Raw genomic sequence first — 12,217 nt, forward strand, 5'->3', positions numbered from 1 at the left:
ACCGATCACGCCGCCCCGAGCGGCGGCGGCGAAAGCTGGAGGGGGAGCGGCGGGGACGTCCGGTCAGGCTTTTGCCTGCTGCCTGGGGCAGGGGGAGCCGGGGAACGTGCGGGTTGCCGGGGCGAGGTGACTCGGTCCTCGGATCCCAAGCCCTCTTCCACCGTCTCCCTGCGTGGCCTTGGGACGCCCTGACCTGGTAACTCTCGCTGCTGGGCTCTTCAGCAGCTCCCTGCGGAAGTTTGGGGAACAGGGAAGCCGGATCTCAGAGGCCTTGAATGCCAGAGTCCTGCTTAGACCTTAAATTCTACAAGCTGGGATACCCACCCTTACTCCTAACCCCCCTTTCCTTTTTGCTCCAGTACAGGCCCCCGCGGGTACCAGGACACAGACATGAGCCAGACTGGGGTGCAGGCCACTGGTAGAGCGGTGTGTTGTGTGGTCAGGGCTGTGGACCTTGGAACTCAACAGCCTGGCTTCCTATTTTGTTCTGGTCACTGCTTAGCCTTTCTGTGCCTTGCTTTTCCCATCTGTAAAATGGCATAATAGCAGCAGGCATCAGATGTTATGTTGTTAAGTGTCCTCTGCTGTGTCAGCACCTAGGAATCTTGCTGAACAATTACATGAGGTCGCGCCTCAGATAGATGGGTTCCGACAGCTTTATTGAGCACCCTCAACCCCACCCGTGAGGGGCAGGGAATCAGCCAGGGACAGCACTCTGTGCCGTCCTCAAGGAGGGGAGATAGATCTCTGATCCCTGCCTCATGCTGTCTTGACCTCCTCTGATACTCCCCTGTGACTGTGAGGCCCCTGAGGACAGGCAGGAAGACCTGGGGCTGTCCTCGCCCAAAGAGACCCCTAACCCAGCCTGCAGGAGAGGGGCGGGGCTCAGCAAGGTGTCCTAGAAGAGGTGATACCAGAGTTAACTTGTAAAGGACACACAGGCAGAGGGAAGGGCAGTGGAAATGCACACACACCTGGCAAGAGATAGAACAAGCTAAGGATCTGCATGGAGGAGGCGGGTGTGGCTGGAGGAGGAGCCATATTTACACACACGTGGAAGGAGGATGTTTTTGCGGTTCAGACCGCTGTGCTCCTTTCATTGGCTCCCAGAATCCTCGTGCTGGCCACCAAGAGAGGGGTTATCTCCCTAGCTGGACAGATGGGAAAACTGAGGTGTAGAGAATTCCAGCACTTGCTCACACAGCAGTAGCACCGAGACTCCAGTCGGTCAGAGCTCTTTCCCTGGGGTCAGGCTTGAAGATGCTTTGCCCCGGGAAAATTTGGAACATCTCAGAGGCACTGAATAGCATGGGGGAAGGGGGGCTGCCCCTGAGAGGCCCAGATGGGGGGCACAGTCAAGGGCTGGGAGAGACTTGGGCCAGGCGTTGGGGGATTAAGCTTGGGCCAGGTGTCCCACCTCACCAAGCCAGCAAGCAGTGTGATCAAGTGTGAATTTGGAAGCTCTTGCTGTGAGCCAAGAACGTCCGTGAAGGACAGTGACGGAGGCAGGGACTAGCGCTCTGTGGTTATCATCCTCAACAGCAGTAGTAACAAGCAGCATTTATTGAGCATCTAATGCATGCTAGGCCCTGTAGTCCCTCACATGCGTCATCACATTTAATCCTCATGAGATCCCTGTAGGGGCAATACTGCTATCATGTCCATTTTGCAGAGAAGCAAAGTGACTTTCCCAAAGCCTCCAACGGTGGCAGGATGGCCATACTTCCCGGTTTGCCCAGGACGGTCCCAGATGATGCCTACTGTCCCAGCGTAATTATTAATAGCACTTCCTTTCACTCTCAGAGGTGACCTGGTTAGACAATAAATTACACATCTAGTCAGAAGACCCCCGGAGCAGCTGGCAAAGTTTGGTGTGATGTCAGAGGCCCTGAGACCACGGGTAAGGCACTTGGCCTCTCTGAACCTCAAGTTTCTTGTCTGTAAAATGGGTATAATAGCAGCGTGGAAATTTGCTGCTCGTGGGAATTTACTACTTGCTGAGAGCCCCAGAGATATGGCCGAGAGAGCGGTGTTAATGGAGAGAGTTACAACCTGCCGTACATACTCTCTATCTGCTTTAGCTCCGGGCTCAGGGGCAGGCAAGGAACAACCAGTGGTTGAGAACCTTCCTACTATGTGCCGGTCACTTTGTCTCTGCTAGCTCTCTGTGAGGCAACCTGTGAGTTAGAAATTCATTGCCCCATTTTACAGATGGGTAAACTGAGACTGAGAGGCGCTCTCCCCTCATTCTAAGCCTCTCTCCAGATAGAAGTACAGTACTTCTCTATATAGGCTGCATTCCTGTTCTTGGCTTCACTCCTGATTTAAGGATCCAGCTCAGTTTTTCCTTCCGGAAAATGAGAGAAAGGGAGGGGTCTGGGCATCCTTGTGAAAGATGCAGGGATGAGCAGTCCCCATTTCCCATGGTTTTCTCCTCTCCCAATTTCCTGTGATCCCCTTCCTTCCCTTGTCAAGAGACTGTGCCCAGGAGCGCAGGGGTTAACCCTGGCAGAGCTGTAATCAGCGTGCAGAATGCAGAACAAATGCCTCCCAGCTGGGGACTGGGAGCCGCTAGGTGGGACTGGCTGCCTGGAGTTCAGGCGGCCCCCTCTCTTCCTGTGTGCTGAGGAACCAGGCCCCTTGAGCCATAATCACAGAGCTCAGCTGCTGCCTCAGCTCACCCTGCAGACTGGGTGGGCTGAGGCCTGGGGCTTATGGAAAGGAGGCAGTTTCTGGGCAGGGAGTCCTTTATGGAGCTAGGGTGGAGGGGGCAGGGCACAGCTAAAGGGGTCACTTCCCTCTTGGGGACCTAGGAATGCCAGTGGCTGCCCACCAGGCTCCAGTGAGGTTTGGAGTGGGAGCCTTGAGCTGAGTGAGTTGGCCACATCTATCAGCCCCCATCCCAGTCCCTCCCGAGGAGGATGCATCGTTTCCATCCCAAAGTCTGGCTCGGATTTTGGTCAGTTTATGCATCTGTTCGATGACCCACTGATTGCTCTTCTCAGTCCTTTGTCTTTTTTTTTTTTCTTTTCTTTTTTGGTGATGCCGCGAGACATGTGGGATCTTATTTCCTGGACCAGGGATCAAACCCATGCCCCCTGCAGTGGAAGTGCAGAGTCCTAACCACTGGACCACCAGAAAATTCCCCCAGTCTTCTGTCTTCTGAGTGTCCACTACCCATCTACCCACCCACCACCCACACTCCTATCCATCCATCTACCCACCCTTCTACACATCCATTTACCCACCAATTTACCCATCCATCTGTTAACCTACTACCCATCCACTACGCCATCCTACTACCCACTACACCTCAGTTGACCCACTGCCTACAGCCCTATCCGTTATCTAGCTACCCCCCACCCATCCATCCACCTCCCCACCCATGCCTCCTTCCGCCCCTATCCATTTACCCACCCGTGTATCCCCCCCCATTCTATCCATCCAGCAACACTTGTTCCACTGCCCACACCCACAGCCATCTACCCGCCCGCCTGTACCTACATGGGTCCCTGCACCCACTCATTCCCTGTTCACGATCTTACATCAACTCATATCTGGCCTCTGCTGACCAACATGACTTTCTGAGCGTGTCGTCATCTTTCTCAGGTACACACCTCACTCACATTCATCAATGGGTTGCCCTTGGGCAAAACATCTTTGAAGGCTTCTTTGCAATGTCACCTCCTCCTGGAGGCCCTCCTCCACAGTGAGCCTCTCCCCTGCTCCTGGTCCCTCCTCCATATTGGCATCGGTTACTCTGTGAGCTAGCTCTCCAATGAGACGGCGATGTCTGTGCTCCTGGCGCATTTGGGGAACAAATGGTCACAGCCAGCACAGGAAGGGGGTCCTTTTCACCCCAACTGGACTGCAACCACCTTGAGGGCAGATGTCCTCCTGCTGGGACCACTCCAGGGACACTCTCCATGGGCTGGACTCCCGGCAGGGGCTCAGACACACCTGGGCATTGCAGGGAAGGGGGCAGCATTGGGTTCTCCAAGTGATTTGTACTGCAGACTAGTTCCCCAGCTTGGGGAGACTAGCAGTGGGGCGAAGGGGGCTACCCCATGCTCTCACTTCTATCACCCAGCATGCATTTCCAAGTCAGACCAACCCGAGTTCAAATCCTGGCTTTGCCTCTCACTAGCTGAGTGACCTTGGTTGAGCCGCTTCCTCGCCTGGGCCCTGTGATGAGCCATAAAATTCACTACCTGTCCTGTAGGTGATGGTCAATGAAGGGTAGCCATTATTATTACTATTGTTAGGACTTTCCTTTCCCAGGAGGCGATTTCACTTAACACATATTAAGTAAGCGCCTGCTGTGGGCCAGACCCTGGGCTGGGTACCCTGTGAGGAGGCAGTGGTGAGTAAGGAATGCAGTCTCTGCTCTCAGAGATTTGTCTGATGTGGTGAGGAAGACAGAGGCCAGGAACTGGTAGGGCTGAAAGGCCAAAACAGTGGTAGAAGGGGCCAGGGAGGCAGAGGACTGATTGGGGAAGTCCAGGGAGGCTTCCTGGAGGAGGTGGCATTTGAACTGGGCCTTGTGTCTTCAGGTAAGATTGCCCACAGGTGGAGCTGGGGAGAAAGCCAGTCTCAAGAGGGGAGAAGACAAGCTGGGGAGGGTCTACTGTGGAAGATGGGAGAGAGGCCCTGAATGCTGTGCCTGGCCCTCTGTGGTGTGGACTAGTCTGGGCCCCTGCCCTTTCCCCAGCAATGGCTGCCCTCATGTGTCACAGACCCTGAGGTGCCTTGGGATCCGTACTGGGGTTTCTCATTAGCAGAGGCCTGAGGCAACCTGGCCCCAAGTTTTTTTCCCTGGTTGACCTTGAGGACAGGAACGTGCTCTGAGGGGAGCCAGGGGACAGAGACTTTCCTGGAAGGAACCTTCAGCCCTTCCTTCCTAGTTCCTTCCGCCTACCCCAGATCCCCAAGAGTCAACAATTGGTGGAAGTTTCAGGGCCTCAGTGGGCTTCGGAGAACACTGAGGCCCAGAGAGTGTAGGCCTTGCCGGGGCTGCACAGCGAGTCAGCAGTGGAGCTGGAGTCCTTGGCCGCCCCACACCCCATGGCTGCCTTCAGTGTGAATGGGCATGTGTTGAGTACCTACTGTGTGCCAGCTCCCAGCCTAACAGGTTGAAGCAGACAGGCTCACAGAGAGTTAAGGCTCAGACAGAGCACGGACTTGGCAGGGCTTCCAGGAGGGCTGCCTGGAGGAGGTGGGACCAGGCTCTACACAGACATGTGAAGCTGTGCGAACCAGAAGGTGTGAGAGCCAGGCTGGGTACACTGAATGTGTGTGTCTGACGTGGGGGTGTGCGCCATGGGGTGTCAGCTGGAGTGATGACTGAGTTGCTGGGGCATCAGGGCCTGGCCTGGGGCTGGCGGGTGGCCTGGGGGCTGGGTGATGATAGATTAGTCCCTGGCTGTCCCCGCTTGGCTGTTTCTTGAGGTGATGCCCGGGTGTCAGTGGGTTCTTGGGAGCAGTAGGGTCAGGATGGGAGTTAATCCCAAGGGTATTTTAGAGGGTGGGACTGTGAGGCCCACAGGGAGAGCGTGGCTCCCAGAAGCAGGCAGCTGTCAGGGCCGGAAACGCCTCTGGAATTCCAGGCTCTGGAAAGAGGGCTGGCCGCGGGGAAGAGTTTTCTCAGCCGGAGCCTTCCAGGCCAACGCAGCTCTGGTTCCTTATTCACTGCTCCACAGGGAAATGGGGGAAGGGAAGCCCCCCCCGCCCCGCCGGCCCCTCAGGCTCCCTTTCTCCTGGAGAACAGGACAAGAAGTTGGAGGGGGGCTGAGGAAGGATGTGGGGTCAGTTCCTCCAGCCCCGCCCCTGAGGAGGACAGTCGGCTGGATGGGGGGCGGGGAGTGGGGGTCTGAGGTGCCTGTAGCTGCAGGGGGTGGGGAGGGACAGCAGAAGGGCCAGGGCCTGGTGACCCTGCCATCTCAGGGATGATGAGGCTGGCTTCTTCAGACCTGGGCCAGGTGGCCAGGGGCCTGGATGGAAGGACAGTGTTGCACGAGTTGGCGGGTCCTCCAGGAGATCTTTGTTCTCAACATAAGAAGGGGCCGGTGTGGAGAGAGCAGGGGCAAGGGGGGGGGACAGGAAAAGTGTTTGAGGAGCAGAAACAATGGCCTATTCTCTGCTGACCAGCCTGGCCTGAGAGATAGGCCTGTGGGCTGGAGGCCAGCCCTGCCTTGCCCTGGCCATCGCTAGCATTGATGCCCCCAGCCTATCCCAGCCCTTGGGGCTTCACCTGGTCCTGCCTAGGGCCGGTGGGGCTCCTTCCTCGGCCCACAACCATGGGCTTATTCCTGGATGCATGGGTCCGTCTGTGTTCTTCTAACAAAAGCCAGCCCACTTTGGTGGATGCAGGGCTTTTACATACATGATCTCCTTTGTGTGGTGGACGCAGAAACAGAGGAGGGAAAGCCCTTCCCACCGGCCCACGGCCCCTGCCTGTTGTCCGTAGAGCTGGGAGTCGAACCCGGTACTCCCGGCTCTGAGTCCTGGGTTCTTCCGATGATCCCCCTTCCCACACAGCTTCTTAGCTCCTGGTTTCCTCCCCCCTTTCCTGGACGTATGATAAGAGGAGGATGAGCTGAAGTGAGGGGAGCAGTAATTAAGCACCTCCTAAGTGCCAGACGCGAGCCTGAGCTCTGGGCTGGGTGCTTTACTTGCATTGGCCCTAATCCTCACAACACCATTATACAGATAAGGAAACTGCGGCCAAGGAGGTAAAGTTACTTCTTCAACCTCTTGCAGCTCGGAAGTGGTCCCCCTGGATTCAAACCTCAGTCTGTGGCGTTCACACTGCCCTGCTGCCTTGAGGGCAAAGGCTCTGAGACCACGAAGGGACCCTGTCCGCGCAGTGTGAGGCTGTGGGGAGGAACCCCGTGTGTTGCACACAATCTTCCTGGGGCCGGGATTGCTCAGAAGCCTCCCTGACTGATGGATGTCGCCCCAACTTACACCGCTTTGGTGACTGGGAGCTCATCCCAAGAGAACAGCTCTGCTGGTCAAGAATTTCTCCCTGAAATGGAGCAGAAATCAACTCCCCATAACCTCTGCTCACTGCTCCTCCCTCCACCTCCTGGGGCCCTCCCCGATGTTTGCCCTTCCAAATGTCTGCCCAGGAGTCAGAAGACCTGGCTCCGACTAGTCCCGGCTGTAGATCTTGGGTAAGTTCCTTAGCCTCCCTGTGCCTCAGTTTTCTCATCTGTAAAATGGGAATAATAATGCTGCAATCAAAGAAGATGGCTGGAAAAGAAGCTTTACAAAGAGGTTGGGGGTGTGTATCATAATGATTGCAGATGTTCAGGCTCCTTGTACTTTTCTGAGTTGTTTCCTGAACTGAACTGTCACGTCACAGCAAGCACTCATTAAGTAACTCCTCGGCACCTGGCAACAGGGCACAGCCATTGCCTCTGGACGCAGGAATTTGCACCCCAGCTCGCAGAGGGGAGATGCAATGGCTTGTACAGTTTTATGTGCAGAGTAACCTTTATTAATTCATAAAGACTCTGACACCATCCTCATGGGTAAGTAGTGGATCTCACAGGTGAGGAAACTGGCCCAGAGAGGTGAAGTGACCTACCTGAGGTCCCACAGCACTTTTCTGCAGGGCGATTGACTGTTTGATACTCACCAGGCCATTCCCCTGTCAGGCCTGCAGGGGTTAACTGGGCTGGCAGCCACTCAGGCAAGCAGGAGGGAGGGTCTCATGGAGAGTGAGGGGTGGGGGGTGGGCAGCCCCCTCTAGGTCTCTGACTCCACCTCGGTGGGCAGCTTGAGCCCCTGCCAGCCTCTTGTTGACTCAGCCGGCCTCTCTCCTGCCAAGGCCTGCTGGCCAGAGCTCCCACGGGGAGGCTCAGGCCGCATTCTTCTCGGGCTGGAGCCTGGGGGGTGGCTGGCACCTCCTGGTGGAGGCTGTGTGCTGGTTTGTGGGTGCTGGGCCAGATGCCAGGGCGAGGCAGGGGGATAGCCTGGCCTGAGAACCGGGCTACTTGAGCATGTGGCTAAGCTTCGCCATTAGTGAGCTAGGTGATCTCAGCAAGCCACTGCCACCAACCTGTGTCCACCCCGTGCCTCAGTTTCCCCATCCATCAAATGGATATGACGCTAATAAGCCTTGCCAGCCCGACCTCATAGCTACTGGGAGGATCAAAGGAGAAAAGGAGTTTGGCCGGAGTGAATGCCATTTGCAGTTCAAGGACCCAGGCACGTCTGCTGGCCTGCCAGCTGGGCATTCTCTAGGTTGAGTACTTGAACAGGAAGGGAGGCAGGGGCAGCTCTCAGCTGTGGCATGTGTCTGCCTGACATCCCTGTCTCCTCCCCAAACTTGACATAGTGACAATAACAATAATAACCCCTCCTTCCAAGTGCACAGCCCTTGAGAGTTTACAAAGTCCTTCCATACCCGTTATGTCAGGTCACCCCCACTCCCCTGCCTCAGGGCCTTTGCACTGCTGTTCCTTCTGCCCAGAACACTCTTCTCCCAGGTGAGTGAAAGGCTGCCTCCCTCTCAGCTCAAGTGTCACCTCCTCAGAAGCCTATCAGACAACCCATCCAAATTAACTTCTCCCCGACCCCTCACCCCACCAGCACCCTCCCTTCCACTCCGTGTCTTTCGCGACTGCCGTGACCTTGTTCATATGGGGGATCATCTTCCCCCAGGACATTAGGCTCTTTGTTCACTGCTGTGCCTGGAGATGGACCACAGCCTTCCGTGGTAGCTATTATTGTCCCATCTTACAGGGGAGGAGCCCGAGGCTCAGAGTGGCCAAACGATTTGCCTAAGGTCACAGAGCCTGGAAGGAATGGAGCCAGTCGGGGGGCTCTTTCCAGAACTGTCCCCACAATTGCACCGCCTGCATCCTCCTCAGGCCCCACCTGTCACCCCCATGTAGTCGAGCCCATGCCACCCTCCTTACACACTGTAGGTGCTGTGCATGTATTTGTTTGGTGGAACGTGGGGAAAGATTCTGTAAAGCGAATCTTCTGGAAAGATTCATTTTACAGAAGAACAAGACACTGGATGCGACATACATATCTGGTTGCTCCTGTAGCAGGCCTCTGGGCTAACACCTTGGGCCCAGAGCGGGGGTCGTGCCAGGGGCCTCCTTACCCCTGCGCAGGCAGGCTAGTCAGCCTAGTAGCCCTCCCAGAATTGCATCTGCGGCAGCTGTGGGGTGGCCGGATGCCCCACCCCCGGCGCCTCTGGGCCCTGAGCCCAGGCCGCAGGCGGATCTGTGGCTGGCACTGCTCCTTAGGTTTGGGGTGGGAACACCGCAGGGATTTTAAAAATAAAGGGCCTTGAGACAGTGGCCTGGCCCAGCCGGCCGTGAGGCGGGGTGGGGGCCAGACAGGGACAATGGGAAGCTGATTCTTAGGGGCTGTCCACCCACAGGGAGCAGCCAGGCCGGGGGAGCCCATTCCCTGCCCCCCACCAGTGCTGTTCTCCCAAGGACTCTCCTTCCTCGCCTATCCTATGCCTATCCTAAACATCCGTCTCAAATATTTACTGAGCACCTACTATGTGCCGGGCCTCAGTGAGCGCGGGGTGGGAACCTCCAGCCCCTCTTCCCCCAGCTGTGTTGCTCTCCCAGAGCAGCCCCTCTCCTCCTTATCCGACCTCAGGCCGGATGATTTATTGAGCACCTACTATGTGCCGGGCTTGTTCTGGCCTCCTTCCTTTCAGCCTCTAAGCGCTTTTCTCTTCTGCTCTCACACTCCCTCAGGCCATTTCTGTCTGCCTCTCTCTCCTCTGGCCCGGCTAACAGGAAGCAGCCGGAGAGGTCAAGGGCTGCTGGGCCTCCAGAGTCCAGCGTCTGCATACACAGGGGCCTGTTGACAGGGGGGTGGGGGTGGGGACTTCCTGTTTATGAGAATCAGAAGGACCCCCAGGGCGGTGCCTTGGACAGGCCTGTCGGGCAGCCCCTCTAGTCTGAACCTCAGTCCCTCCCTGCAGGGTCCCCGCTACCAGCAGCCAACTCAGACCCAGGCACTGCCCTCCCCCCATGCCCGGGAGGGCGAGAAGGGAGGAGGACTGAGTCTTCGGAATGGCCAGGAATGTGGGAGTCCAGTGTCCGCAGGAAGTATCCCTGGCTCCAGGGCCCAGCCCCCCCACGTCTGGGTGACCCTCCCCATTCTCCTCCCCCAACCCCAGGGCCCTCCCCTGCTTTGACGGTGGAGGGCCTGAGGCAGTCGGGAAGGAGGAGGCCAGATCCCATCCTGCCCCAGTGGGGCCACAAGGCTTCAGCTCTGGTTTGACCAGGCTCTGGCAGCCTCAGTCTCCCATCTTTGGGTGGGGGTGATGGGCCAGTAACTCCATCAGCCTCATCTTGCACCCACCGCATTTTGCCTTGAGGCCTCCATGCCGGGAGGATGGGGCAGGGCTGCTAGGAGGCTTGGGACCAGCCGGAGAAAACTGGGACCAAGATGTTACTTCACACCTTCAAGAAGTATCCCTCCCTGTTCTAAGCCCCAGGTCCTAAGAGCTGGGGTGGGGGTCGGGGTGGGGCAGACAGAGGGCAGGGCTGGCCAAAGGTGCCCAGGGGAAAGCAAACAGCCCTGCCCTCCTCACCTCCAGACAGCCTCAGCCAATCCTGCCTGTGGTTGCCCAACAGGAGATACTGATTGAGGGCCCGAGGGTCATGGTCAGTGGAAGAGGCCGGGCAGAGGGAGACCTGCCCTTTTCCTCTTCCCCCACCTAACCCAGAAGGAGGTCAGTGACACCTGTCCTCTGTCTCCCCTCCCCTAACATCCCGCCCCCTAGCTCAGAGTACCTGGAGACAGACCTTTAGGACACAACCTCATTAGTGTTTAAGGCAGTCATCCCCTGGAGGGCGATGGGGGCACCAAGGAGTCCGCTAACCCAGAGGAGGCAGTCAGAGAGGGCTTCCCGGAGGAGGCCACCCTCTCAACATGGAAGCCTAAAATTGGGAAAGGATGTGCCTGGCCTGGGAAAGAGCTTGATCAAAGACACGGCATTTCCAGAGAAATGCTAGTGACACGATGGGCCTGGAAAAAGGTGCAGATGAGGGAGCAACGGGAGATTATGGGTGGGGTGGGGGATGAGATCATTCCTCAGGGCCTCAAAGCCTGCACTCTCCCTGGCTCTGGAGCGCCCTCTTTTGCCCCAGGCCAGGTGGCGGAGGGGAGTCGGGTAAAGGAACCACTGAGATTGAGATTCAATGTGGCTGTGTGGCCCTGATGAGGGCAAGGGCCTGGGGCCTGGGACTGGAACCCTGGCCTCTAGCTCTGTGAAGCTGCCTGGAAAAGCCTGCAGGCTGTCCAGTTCCTGAGAGACCTGCCCTGGGCCGGAGAATCTAGGCACTTCCCCAGGGCACTGGGGCTGCTTGTACAGGCCATACCATGTGGCGAAGACAGTCCTGGCTCTGCCGTTCCAGCTCTGTGATCTTGGGCAAGTTATTAACTTCCTTGGCCTCAGTTTCCACCTCTATAAAATGGAGCTAAAGGCTAAGGCGAGGACCTGCCTCAGAGGGCTGTTGGTAGTTGGAATTAATTTAGCAAAGCACCTGGCACTAGTGAGCCTTTAATACCAGCTAAATATTACTAATTGGGAAAAAGAGAAAGTTGGTTTTCCCTCCAAGGACATGCCGACAGGTGGGTGGAAGGTGTTTTACCAAAAAAGACCACAAAAAAAGGCATGATACTCAGCCCCTGGGATTCCCAGGCTTGCCTGATCCAAGCAACCCCCTGGGGTTCTTGTTAAAAATACCAGCTTCCCACCCCCAGTCTCTGACCTGGTAGGTCTGGGGTGCGACAGGACTCGGGATTTGTAAGGAGGTCTCAGGCCTGAACCTTCTACCAGGCAGGTATGGGGAACGTTCCTCTCTTATGACAACAAGGATTCACTCCAAATGCTTCCTCCTTGGGGAAACAATTCCTTTAAAATTCCCTTTAAAAATATTTGCTGTTGGGCTTCCCTGGTGGCGCAGTGGTTGAGAGTCCGCCTGCCGATGCAGGGGACGCGGGTTCGTGCCCCGGTCCGGGAAGATCCCACATGCCGCGGAGCGGCTGGGCCTGGGAGCCATGGCCGCTGAGCCTGCACCTCTGGAGCCTGTGCTCCGCAACGAGAGAGGCCACAACAGTGAGAGGCCCGCGTACCGCAAAAAAAAAAAAAAAAAAAAAAAAAAAAAATTTGCCGTTTATTGAGTATGCCTTGCCTGTTCTAGGCCTTTCCGTGTTAACTCATACA

The sequence above is a fragment of the Stenella coeruleoalba genome (genome assembly GCF_951394435.1).
Source record: "Stenella coeruleoalba genome assembly, chromosome: 11".
In the NCBI taxonomy this organism is placed as follows: domain Eukaryota; kingdom Metazoa; phylum Chordata; class Mammalia; order Artiodactyla; family Delphinidae; genus Stenella; species Stenella coeruleoalba.